The sequence below is a fragment of the Pipistrellus hanaki genome (genome assembly GCF_964339955.1).
Source record: "Pipistrellus hanaki genome assembly, chromosome: 15".
Lineage (NCBI taxonomy): Eukaryota > Metazoa > Chordata > Mammalia > Chiroptera > Vespertilionidae > Pipistrellus > Pipistrellus hanaki.
In genome coordinates, this window is record NC_140517.1 from 40,971,428 (window position 1) to 40,984,261 (window position 12,834).

General features: G+C 50.3%; 1 protein-coding gene and 2 pseudogenes across 3 annotated transcripts in view; 1 reads left to right on the top strand and 2 right to left on the bottom strand.

The window, feature by feature from the left end:
* LOC311633877 (ly6/PLAUR domain-containing protein 3-like) overlaps positions 1 to 12,834 on the bottom strand; it is a 238,827-nt pseudogene that overhangs the window by 123,986 nt on the left and 102,007 nt on the right. The gene's annotated exons all lie outside the window — the stretch shown is intronic.
* The window catches only part of LOC311609975 (ly6/PLAUR domain-containing protein 3-like), a 187,928-nt gene that overhangs the window by 114,080 nt on the left and 61,014 nt on the right, over positions 1 to 12,834 (bottom strand). The window lies entirely within an intron of this gene.
* Positions 1,696 to 12,738, top strand: LOC311633801 (ly6/PLAUR domain-containing protein 3-like; annotated as a pseudogene). Its single transcript has 6 exons — positions 1,696 to 1,732; positions 4,047 to 4,172; positions 4,797 to 4,965; positions 5,644 to 5,763; positions 10,647 to 10,696; positions 12,214 to 12,738. The product of its transcript is annotated as a ly6/PLAUR domain-containing protein 3-like (transcript).

Genomic DNA, 12,834 nt, shown 5'->3' on the forward strand with positions numbered 1-12,834 from the left:
TCCCTGAGGCCAGAAAGTGCTGTTGCCTGCCATACATGCTTTGTCTTTCCTGACTTCACTAAAATGTTATTTCTTTCTGGAGATATTCCATGACTCCTTAAACTGAAGGATCTCTGCTCATGTTCTCTCAGCCTTTCACTCTCTATTTGCAATTCAACTGCCCATTTCCCCAGGGGGAGAGGGGACAGTGGAATCTAATCATTGGGAAGACAAGATGGGCTGTGATGTTTGTCCTGGCATCAGTCTGAAGTGCAGAACCTGACACATCCTTGGCCCTCAGACACTTTTCAAAAGGCATATATATTGTAGAAAAAGTCTTTCAGTAAATAGTTGGGTGCCAATGAAACACAAATTCACAGGTGCCAGAAATAAAGGGCCTGGAAGCCGGAGCCTAACCTGTGTTCTGGGGCCTGAGCAGCCCAGGAAGAGATGTACCAGTGGCTGTGGGAGCTTTAAGTCAGTAGTAGTGAGGTCACCGCTCATGGCCTATCTAATGCTGGATTTAGTAATTGAGATTATAACTTAAAACTGAGTCATTATAAGGGCGATCCAGTTAAGGAACTTCTAAAGTCTCTTGTGTTCCCAGAGAAGCAAGAAGGAAGTTGAAATAAATTAGAAGGAAACATGTATTCAAGAACTTATACTAAGTATCAGTAAGAACAGCAGATCTGTGCTGTCTGATCTATGCCCCCCACCCTCCATGCCCACCACATACTCCAGCTCTGTATGAGGAAAGTAACATTATGAGTGGACCTAGTAAAATAGATAGGTTCCCCTTTTCCTGGCTCCCAGTCAAGGACTATAGGGAGCATCACTTCCAGTGGGAAAGGCTGCCAGCCTTACTCAACCCCGCAGGTCCACGGGTCAGAGGGTAATTTCAGGGAGGTGTGCTTGACAGGTTAGGGACTTTTCCCTCCATGTAGATGTCACATATCGGTTCCAGGCTCCCTCCAGCAATAACAGGCAGAGAATACTGGGCTCTCTGTCACTTTTGCCCCAGCTTGTTTGTAGTGAAGATTTTCCATGTTGGGAGAAGCAATTCATGAAGGCCAGGCTCTATTAACCCCTGCCCAGTGCCCTGTTTAGAAAGCAGAGGGGGCATTCTGAGGAAAGCTCTCCACTGTCCTTGCCTCCAGTTCTCAAGCTGGTGGCTCAGAGACAAGATAAGAACAGAGCTTTGCTTGGCCAGTGTGGTTCAGAGGTTGAGTGGTGACCAAAGCACCAGAAGGTCACCAGTTCCATTCCTAGTCAGGGCACATGCCTGGGTTTCAGGTTCTATCCCCAGCAGAGGGTATGCATGAGGCAGCTGATGTTGATGTTTCTCTCTCATTGATATTCTACCTGTCTCCTTCTCCCTTCCTCTCTTTCTCTCAAAAAAAAAAAAAAAAAAAAAAAAAAAAAAAATCAATCAAAACACATTCAAAATTGGGGAAGGGGATAAAGGGTCCTAATATAAGGCAAGGAGATTTAACTTTAGATGGTGGGCACATGGTGCAATAGACAGATCTTGTAATATAGGAACCCACACCTAAAACCTATTATGTCATGTTGACCAATGTCACCCCAATCAATTTAATAAATATAAAAATATTTTTAAAAAGAACAGGGAGTTTCAACGTTCTTCCCTAGAAAGTGATTTTATTTGGGACAGAAATGTGTGGAGGGAGTTCATGGTGAAGGGCTGTCTTGTGAAAAATGAAGGTGGTCGTGGTCACCAATGCAGAGGAGCCAGGTGGCTCCATGATAAGCTCATCCCCAGGCTAGCTGTTGAACTAGGCAGAACTAGGGAAAGTGACAGCTAATAGGAGTCCTTCTGGGTCAGAACTAACCTCCAAGCCAGCCTCAGAAACAACCATATCTGAATTAAAAAAAATATATATATATATATATATTTATTGTTTAAAAGTATTATAAAACTTTATTGTTTAAAGTATTCACCCCTCCCTTTTCATGCCCTCTTCCCCACTCCTGTCTCCCAGCCTAACTCCACTATTGTCTGTGTCCATGGGTTAAGAAAATCCTAGATAATAAAAGACAATATGCAAATTGACCATCACTCCAACACAAAATGGCTGCGCCCATGTGGTCAAAGATGGCCTCCCTCATGTGGAAACAAAATAGCCACCACTAGATAGTTGGCAGGGGAGGCAGTTGTGAGTGATCAGGTAAGCAGGTGAGGGCAATTGTGGGTGAAAAGGCCAGTAGGGGAGGGCAGTTGTGGAGGACCAGGCCAGCAGGGGACGACAGTTGAGAGGAACCAGGCTAACAAGGGAGGGCAGTTAAGGGTTACTGGGCCAGCAGGGGAGGGCAGTTTGGGATGACCAGGCCTGCAGGAGAGGACAGTTAGGGGAAGGTAGGGGCAATCAGAGTGAGAGGGGTGCAGTTTGGCATCAATCAGGCTGCCAGATGAATTGTTAGGGGGTGATCAGTCTGGCAGGGAGAAGCGGTTAGGGGCAATCAGGAAGGCAGGCAGGTGAGTGGTTGTGAGTCAGCAGTCCTAGATTGTGAGATGGGTCCCAGATAGGAAAGGGGGCAGGCTGGGCTGAAGGACATAATCTGCGCTAGCACCCCCTCATATGCCCCCCCCCCACACACACAAATTTCATGTACTGAGCCTCTATTGCACATATAAGTTCATGGTTAATCTCTTCCCTCCCTCCATTCTTTCTTAGGATCTTTCATGACTCTGGATCTATTTTGTCAGTTTATTTTGTTCATTAGATTCCACATGTGAGTGAACTCATGTGATATTTGTTCGTTGACTGACCTATTTCACTTAGTATACTACTCTCCAGGTTCCTCCATGCTGTCCCAAAGGGTAAAAGATTTTTCTTTTTTACAGTTGCATAGTATTCCATGGTATAAATGTACCATGGCTTTTTTATCCACTCATCTACTGATGGGCATTCAGGCTGTTTCTAGATCTTAGCTATTATAAATTGTGCTGCTATGAACATAGGGGTGCATACATTCTTTGTGATTGGTGTTTTGGATTTCTTAGGATATATTCCTAGAAGTGGGATCACTGGGCCAAATGGGAGTTCCATTTTTAATTTTTTGAGGAAACTCCATATTGCTTTCCACAGTGGCTGCACCAGTCTGTATTCCCACCAGCAGTGTACTAGGGTTCTCTTTTCTCCACATTCTGGCCAGCACTTGTCATTTATTGGTATGTTGATAGTAGCCATTCTGATAGGTGTGAGATGATACCTCATTGTCATTTTAATTTGCTGTTTTGAGAAGAAATAGAAACATAGGCATACAGAATTAAAATGATCAGCACCACAGGTAGGTCTGGGTAGCTAAGTTGGTTAGAGCCTGGTCCCCATAGCTAAGATTGTAGGTTCCACCCCTGGTCAGGGTACAGGTAAGGGTCACCCAATGAATGCATAAATAAGCCGAGCTACAAATCAATGTTTCTCTCTCCCCCCCTCTCCCTCTCCCTAAAAAATTAGAGAAATAAGTAAAAAAGAAGGTGGGACTTCTGGGGAGAGGGGTGGAGGGGGCAGAGTGGGGCCCCAGGGAACAGTGTCCCCTCACTCCCTACAGAGAAGGGGGGAGAGGGGGGAGTGATTCCTACCCTGGGGGAGGGGGCTGTGGGCAAAACTCCTCCAACCTGAGCAGAGGGGGCTGTAGGAAGACCCCTGCTCTGGTCAGAGGGGCTGGGGGGGTTGTGGGAATGGATCCCTTGCTGAGCCTACTCATCTGTGGGAAAAATTATCCCATCCTGAGAGGAGCATTGTGGGAAGGTGCTTCCCATTCCTGGCAGAGTTCTCCCAGGGCTTCCGGTCAGGGCCCCCCACCTTGTGCCTCGGGCGCCGTGGGGAAGATGCCCCCACTGTGGGCACAGGGGGGTTTGAAGGAAAGGGACACCATGTCTCCCGTGACCCCATATTTGTGGGAAGCTTCTCCTTACTCCAGCCCTGGGAAAGGATGTACAATAGGATCCTCTGGTCCCTGGGTGCCAGGGCGGGGGAAGGGGCGCCCTCCGTCGAGGAGGGGCGGGAGGAGGCTCCAGCAGCGGCCCACTGCGCCCCCCTCCCCAGGAGCGCGGGCGCTGGAGTGCTACAGCTGCGTGCAAAAGGCCGACTACGGCTGCTCCCCGCAGAAGTCCAAGACCGTGAGGTGCTCGCTGGACTTGGAAGTCTATGTGGAGTCAGTGGGCAAGACCAGTGAGTGAGGCCTCTGGGGCCCAAGTGCCTGCTCCTCCAGCCAGGCCCAGCCCCTTACAGTCCAGCCCCGCCCCCGGCCTTGGCCACACCCCTCCGAGCAGCGTGCTGCCCCCTCCCTCTCTGCCTGGCCCAGGGCTCAGAGTGGGGTGGGCTGGGAGCTGAGAAGAGGTGGGTTAACTTGGGAGATCCAGGATCTGGGACCCTGTCCCCTTCTGGAGCACGCCCTATCCATGTCTGCGCTACCACGACCTCCCTAACCCAGAAGGTTGTCCTCTCCAACCCAGCCTCCCCTCTCCACAGGGGTCCTGGGGATGGGGTTTCTGTAGAGGTTTTCGGATGCTCAGACTCACCTCCTATCCTGGTCTGAGGCCACAGCTCCCTGGAGGCCCGCCCTTCTCTATCCTGTGCCTTTTTGTCGCCCTTCTTATAGCCACCCCTTCCCCCCACACTCTTCTCTGCTTCCGCCCCTCCCCCCCACCCCCCTCATTCTGTCCAATTTGCCTGCCTGGCAGCCCCAGGGTTCAGCTTGTGGAAGCCCCGCCCCTCCGTGGGTCAAGCTTTCCTAGGATGCGCCCTTTCTGAGGGCCCAGGCTCCTCTGACCCCACTTCCCTCCCTCCCTGCAGTCCAGGGGCCTTTCTCAGTGGTGGTGCGCGGCTGCGGCTCAGGCCTCCCAGGCAAGAAAGACCTCGGCCTGGACCTCTTCGGGCTGCTGGCCTTCATCCAGCTGTAGCAGTGCTCGCAGGACTGCTGCAAGGCCAAGCTCAACCTGTCAGCATGCGCTCAGCCCTGCAAGTGCTTGGGAGGGGGGGCGGGGCAGGAGCCTCTGGGGGCACTCGCCAGCCCTCCACTGGGGAGCGCAGGGGGGCGGGGGAGGGGGGACAGGGGCAGCCCGCCAGCCTTGCGGCTGTGGCACCGGTGGGCAGGGAGCCAGGGGTGGGCTCACAGGGCGGAGTTAGAGGCCGAACCAGGGTCCAACTAGATGGGGAGACATGGCCTGGAGCCACCCCAGGCCGAAGTGTGCTTTCAGACCATCTTATTTATATATTTTTATAGTTATTCCTGTTAACTTTATTGCTTCTGTTTGAGGATTCTCAATTTATAGTATTTGTTTAGGTTATTCAAATATTTTATTTTTATTTATTTATTTTAAAAAATTAAATTATTATATGTGTACATATCTAAAAAATTTTTTTTTAGGTTGAAACCAGTTTGACTCTGTGGATAGAGCATCATCAGCCTGCAGATTGAAAGGTCCCAGGTTCGATTCAGGTCAAAAGGGCATGTTGCAGGCACATCCCTAGCAGCGGTTGTGCAGGAGGCTACTGGTCAATGTTTCTAACTCGCCGTCCCTCTCCCCTCCTCTCTGTCCCTCCTGTCCGCAGGCCAACGCTCTATCTACTGAGCAACACCGGCCGGGGCCTGAGCCTGCTTGTCCCCTTCCTCACCGCCCGCTTGCTCCCTCCCTCGTAGTCAATGAGAGTGCCAAGAGCCCAACGGAGCCGAGTGCTACAGCTGCTTGGGGCTGAGCCGTGAGGCCTGCCCGGGCGGGGCGCAGCCCATCGTGCGCTGCTACTGTTACACCCAGACTTCGTGATCCCCAACAACCACCAGGGAGCCGAGTCTGTTGCAATAAACAAAAGAGCATTTTCCATGCTAGCAGGGGCTCTTCCCACTCACGCCGGCAGCATGGCGGAAGAGAGAATTTTGCCCAGTCCAGGGGTTTTACTCCGGTCGGTGGTGATGTCACTGCCTCGGCTAACCCTGATTGGTTGAATGAGGGCTAGGGATAACTCCACCCTGTGGGGCAGAGTTGGGAGCTCATCCTCGCCCCGCCCTGTCCCCTCATTCCGCCTTTGTCTTATGTGCCTGAGTCAAATAATTGACTCAGCCTACTTCCTTTCAGCATAAACAACAAATACAGTTACCAAGACCCTTAGTACCACAGTTCCCATCAGTATTGTCCTCACTGAAGTCCAGTTCCTCTCCTGCAGGCATCAGTTCTCCTCCTGGCCTGTAGTTGCCAGGATCCAGGCCATGCAGGAGCTGGGAGTCATGTAGTCAGGTCTGGGTGCCATCTACTTCAACAGCAGTGGGCATGCTCAGGATAACAGTGCAGTGTCCCTTTGAGTCCTTGGGCAGTGAATTTCTTTACCCACATTGAGTTCCGGGGCTACAGGGTCTGCGGTGGGCACTTGCAGTGCATCTGGAACAAGCAAACTGCAGAGCCTGTAAGCACTTGAGCAAGGGAATGGTTACCATACATGATCCCCTCCCAAAAAGGGAAAACTTGTCAAAGTAAGGGGTACAACTGGCCCTTCAGAGGGCTAAGGACAGGGGGTTGGTCCAATTTTCACCGATTCTAGGACACATTTAGTTAAACCCCTTTTCCAGAGTCTCACTTACCTGTCCTAAGGCTAGAGATATACTCTGAGATACCTTAGCTACCAAGGTGGGGCTGTTATCTGATACTGGCAGCCCGAATCTAGGTATAATCTCCTGGAGTAATCTCTTGACTACTATAGAGGCAGTTTCTGTCTCAGTGGGGTATACCTAATCTCAGTGTTTTTCAACCGCTGTTCTGCGGCACACTAGTGTGCCGCGAGATGTTGCCTGGTGTGCCGTAGGTGCAGACAAGACAAGAATTTTATAATTTTTCACTATTTTGTTTACTTAATATTTCATAATAAAGTAATTATAAAATACTTTCTTTGTGTTTATTTTATTCCTATTCAAGAGAATTACTTTATATATAGTCAATATAGGCACAGAGTTAACTTTTTTAACATTTTCTAATGGTGGTGTGCCTCGTGATTTTTTTCATGAAACAAGTGTGCCTTTGCCCAAAAAAGGTTGAAAAACACTGCCTAATCTGAAGTGTCTACAAAAACTAGACCTTAATGCTGGTGGTTTAATCTCTGAAATCCACCTACCAATGCTCTCTTGGGGAAGTTCCCTGGACCCGAATTCCCAGGGGGACCCCCTTACCTTACTTAGCATTTACCTGTGCACAGACAGTACTTCTAGCAACTCTGCCTCACAGAAGTTCAGAAGTTTTGGAGACACTTAACCTGGTGTCACCGGGCAACTCTGACCCAGAGCCTCTGGGACCAACAGTCTTGTCATCTGGAGGGTCCACCAATCATCTGGTCTGTCAGGGGCTTGCTTCTGTTCAGCCAATTCCTTCCGGCTGCAGTTGGTAACCCTTTTCTCTGTGGATGGCATAATGTCTCCATCAAAGGGCCTAGATTAAGGCCAAAAGTTCTGGAACTGTGCCCAAATGATGTGGTCCAGGGTGACTACCACTGCCCCTGCATATCAGGTCCCATCCTGAACGTAACTGCTCCCATCCGTGAACAGTATATTATCGTCTGTTACCTCTGTGCAGTCATGAATGGGTTCCTCCATCATCATCTGGAAGCAGGCTGGCAGGGTTGATGGCCAGAGTCTTATGAATCCAGACACAGGGCTGGTCCAGGAGAAAAGCCTGGCCCATCCAGTTGAGCTCCTGGCCCAGAGTCTGCTTATCTGCCTCCTTCACCAGCAATGCTGTGGTGGCCACTGCCTGGAAGCACTATGGCCACCCTGCTGCCACAGGGTCCAGTCTCTTAGACAGATAGACAACAGGTCTCTTCCAGGGACCTAGAGTCTGAGTGAGAACCCCTTTGGCAATGCCTCTTACCTCACTCACGTAGAGGTGGAAGGGCTTCTCGACGCCTGGCAAGGCTAGGGCAGCTGCTGAGATGAGAGCCTTCTTTAGCTCCTCAAAGGCCCATTGTCCAGTTCAGCAGCTGTGTTCCTTCAGTACATGTTCCTTCTGAGGTCCACAGTCCTTCTTCGATGTCCAAGGAGGCTCCTTGCTTTCTACAATAAACATACTAATTCCTTCCTATTAGTTGCTGGCCTTTTAATTTCAAATTAATTTCAAAACTTTCTATATAACTATGCCTCAAATTTTAAAGAAAAGGCAAGGGAGGAGGGAGCAGGTCCAGTACACTGTTCCCAGGCCTCCAGCCGCTTGAAATTTAAAATGCCACATTTTTCCTACAGATACAGATTTATCTGCATTTCTAAGCCCCCTCTATTCCCCCCCCCCCCCCCCAGAACATCGGTGAAAATTGTCCAAGCAGTCGCGGGGGGTTAAATCATACAAATAATTGTTTTCACATTGTTTTAACACAATTCTAAATAAATTATAAACCTTTGTGATGAAGTCTACTTAAATCTACACACATGACTGAAACCAAAAATGATTCCCAAAGTTTAAACAAAATACAAGATGCAGGTACAAGCCCAAATTCAACAACAATGGCCTATGAGAAAAGCAAAAGAAAACAAATCAAATATAAAAGTTTCATATGTTACATTAAACATTACTTTAGAAAAACTGACTTAAAAAAATACTGCATCACTGACTTAAAATAATTTTTTAAGTGTAAGCATTACATACTTTTTCATCTGACAAATGAGAATAAATCAATCCTTGAGATCTTTGATCATTACTGCTTATTCTTAACACATATAATACAGTTTAGCCTGCCATATTCTAGGCATCTAGCTACTGCAATTAACTTTTCCTAATTCAATTTATACTTTGAACTTTTAAAGCCTGCAAGTCAAATATATTTGGCATTTTTTAGATTAATAACATTACATTTCTAACACATCCTGCTTACTTAGGGTAAAGTTTCAGCAACAGATCTGGTCACACATTTTTTCAGATCTCAAAATTTTTTTCTGAAGTTCAAACAAAGCACTGAATAATCTCTTTGCAGGAGAGCAAATAGTGTTGCGCTCTCCAGCCTCCTCTAGACCTCTCCGCACCAGAGGCAGTTTACTAAGATTCAAGACAATGTCAGAAAAAAGAATGAATTTTGTTCATAGGTCAATCACAATTCATACTTAAGTAGCTATATGACTCTGTTTAGCTGATACCAATGACAAAGACTAAACATTGTAAGTAAGGTCATCTGGGCTGCTTTGCCACGAAATCACCAGCCACTCCCTGCAGATCACTGGAGTAGCATTCAAATGCAAATGAACACATTCTTTAGCTGAAGACTCCCGGCCATTCATGGCCATTCACGTAAACTTGTTACCATTACCATCCAGTTTCCGCCTCAAGGCAGGGAATTTCAAAAGCTGCTTACAATGACTTGGGAAACTAGTTTTAATTTATCTCTCAGTTATCTCCACCACTTTTAAAGCTCATTCTGTACACTAGGGGTCTCGAACTCAATCAGAGAAGGGGACAAAATCTAAAATCCAGCCTAAATCGCGGGCCGAATGGTTTACTGAACAGTCATAAACTGACAATGTCATAAACTGACAGCGGAGTGCAGTGATGACAGTGCGGTGGGGGCCACATTGCAAGGCCTGGCGGGCTGGATTTGGCCCACGGGCCTTGTGTTTGACAAATGTGCTGTACACAGAAAAGCCTGTTAAGCACAGCCCAAAACTATGTGCACTTGTTTTGAACTGGCCTTTCTCTTTACTGAGCACAGAAATTAGCCCTTGAGCTCTTCTCCTGTACCTTATGCCTCCACGCAGGCCCAGACCCCCCACTCCCCCGGGCCCAGACCCCCGGAGCTAGGCTGCTGCTGCTGCCTCCCCAGCCACGCTACTCAGGTGGCCCCCGAGGAGAAAGTGCGGGTCGCTCCAGCAGCTTCCCGGCTCCACCTCCCCTTCTCCAGGCAGCCAGAAAATTAACCCAAGTGCCTGCTCCCCGAGCAAGGCCACCACTGCCCAGCCGCGCTCCAACGCGCAGACTGAGCCACCCGGTAGCCCCCCCCTCTGACCCAACGCCACCAGGGGGCCCCGCACTGACACGCCAGCCACAATTCGCCAGCTCCAAATCCTGGGGCGCCATGTTGCCCACAGATACCAAACTCAGACCTGCGAAAGGTTCTGCAGGTAAGGCAACGGCTTCACGCCGCTCCCCTCATCCTGGGAGAGGACTCAATTCTTCTCCCCACGAGTGTCCCTCTAGGGCCCTCCCGGGAGGTCAGAACGTCTTCTGAAACCTCCTGCCCGTGGCCTTGATGGTGTGTCCGCCAGGAATATTCGGGCACCAATTCCATGAGGGGTTTTACGTTCCTTCAGAGCCCGCACACACCTACCGCGGCCAGTCAGACTCTCCAGATCGGGATCCCTCATGGTCCTGGCTGGGGATCCCAGACGAATTCCCCCATATGTTACGCCCAGACTTCGTGATCCCCAAGGACCACCAGGGAGCCGAGTCCGATGCAATAAACAAAAGAGCCTTTTCCATGCTAGCATGGGCTCTTCCCACTCACCCTGGCAGCATGGCAGAAGAGAGAATTTTGCCCAGTCCAGGGGTTTTACTCCGGTCGGTGGTGATGTCACTGCCTCGGCTAACCCTGATTGGTTGGGTGAGGGCTAGGGATAACTCTGCCCTGTGGGGCAGAGTTGGGAGCTCATCCTCGCCCTGCCCTGCCCTCTCACTACAATGCCAGGGACTGCGCCTACCAGGGTTGCTTCGATGGCAACATCAGCCTGACCGCAGGTGAGCAGCCAGGGCGGGTGGGGCAGGGCGGGGCACCTGCAGCCCCTCCGAGGCCTCTGGGGCTCAAAGGGTCCCCCACCTCCAAGGCACGCTGGGCGCTCTCGGCCTAAGTTCTTGTCTTGTGTTCAGAAATGCCCATATGGCACGGGATAGGGATGCTTTCTGTCCTAGTTTTTTTTTTTTTTTTTTTTTTTTTTTTGGGGGGGGGGGTGGGTGGGGGGAGATGCATTTCCATAGAGTAAGGTGACCAGACGTCCCGATTTTAAAAAAAAATATGTATATTTTATTGATTTTTTACAGAGAGGAACGGAAAGAGATAGAGAGCTAGGAACATCGATGAGAAAGACACATAGGCCAGCTGCCTCTTGCACACCCCCTTACCAGGGATGTGCCCACAACCGATGTACATGCCCTTCACCGGAATCGAACCTGGGACCCTTCAGTTTTTAGACCAACGCTCTACCACTGAGCCAAACCAGTTTCGGCCAGACGTCCCGATTTTGAACATTTTATCCCGTGTCCCGCAGCGTTTTTAAAAAGTCCCAATTTTTGGGAAGGGACGCGGGACAAATTGTTAAAAATTGGGATTGTCCCTCCAAAAGCAGGACATCTGCTCATCTTACCATAGAGGCCTGCTGAGGGCAGAACGCAGGGATGTGCCCTGGAAAATGTTTTGTTTTGTTTTTTAAACTTTACTTCAGCATAACTATGCTTACAGGAATACACTCATATTGGTTAATAGAATACAATTTAAGTTTAATTTATTTTACAGGATCTGGACCAAAAACTTGGTACATGGTTTAAATATTTTTTTAAAAAAGAGAAGAGGTGCAAGTCAGCCTCCTGGCCTCTGCCCCTGGGCATCATGGGAGATGTAGTTCTTCAATCCCTCTCCTCCCTCCCCCCCTCCCCTGCCAGGTGTATTAGATGTAGCTCTCACTCTAAGACTAACTATTGGGGTGTGATGGGGGACAGGAGGGAGGGAGGGAGGGGACTTTTGCTCTTCTGCTGTAGGAAACAGAATCCGGCCTAAGCCGGACAGTGTTTCTCCGAGTGGGGCCTGAGCTGAGACTTCTGGCTCAGTTGGAACCCCTCGGCCCCTGGTTTGGGATGTGCCCGCAACCAACATACATGCCCCTGACCAGAATTGAACCTGGGACCTTTCAGTACAGACCAACGCTCTATCCACTGAGCCAAACCGGTTTCAGCAAAAGTCCCGATTTTTTTTTAAAGAATCTTTTGCAAGTCTCGCGGCGTTTTTAAAAAAAAAAAAAAAAAAAAAAAAAAGTCCCGATTTTTGGAAAGAATCTTTCCAAGTCCCGCGGAGTTTTAAAAAAAGTCCTGATTTTTTCCAAATATCGGGACTTTTTTAAAAAACTCCACGGGGGGAAATTGTTAGAAATCGAGACTGTCTCCTCACCTTACTAAGCTGCACTCTGGTCCATCTTCAACCCCGGCGTGTGTGTGTGTGTGTGTGTGTGTGTGTGTGTGTGTGTGTGTGTGTCTCCCCCCTACAGCCAACGTGACAATGTCCTTGCCAGTCCGCGGCTGCGTCCAGGACGAGTTCTGCACCCGGGACACGGTGACCTGCCCGGGCTTCACGCTCAGCGGCTCCTGCTGCAAAGGCCCCCGCTGCAACGCCGACCTCCGCAACAAGACCTTCTTCTCGCCGCGCACCCCGCCGCTGGTGCTGCTGCCCGTACCCCCGGCCACGACCTCCGTCCCGGCCACGACCTCCGCCCCGGCCGCCACCTCTGCCACCACCACCGCCACCTCCTCCGCCGCCCCCCGCGCGCACACCAAGCCCGTCTCCGCCGCCAAGCCCAGCCCCGCCTCCGCCAGCTGCAGGCCACCCAGGGAGGTCTCAATCAACACCATGTTGATAGAGGAGGGGGCCAGCCTGGCAGCAGCGTCCAAGGCCACCAGGATGTCAGCAACAAGGAGCAGTGCCCCACCAAGTGGCCCACAACAGGGGCTCGGCAGCGCCCTCTGCCGGCCTGGCAGCCCTCCTGCTGGCCTTGGAGGCCCGCACCCTGCTATGAGCCTCTGCACCTGGAGCCTGCTCCCTGATCCCTGCCCTCCTGCCCTGGGGACCCCCTCCTCCCGCTCCCGCCACCGGACTGGGCTGGCCCAGCCCC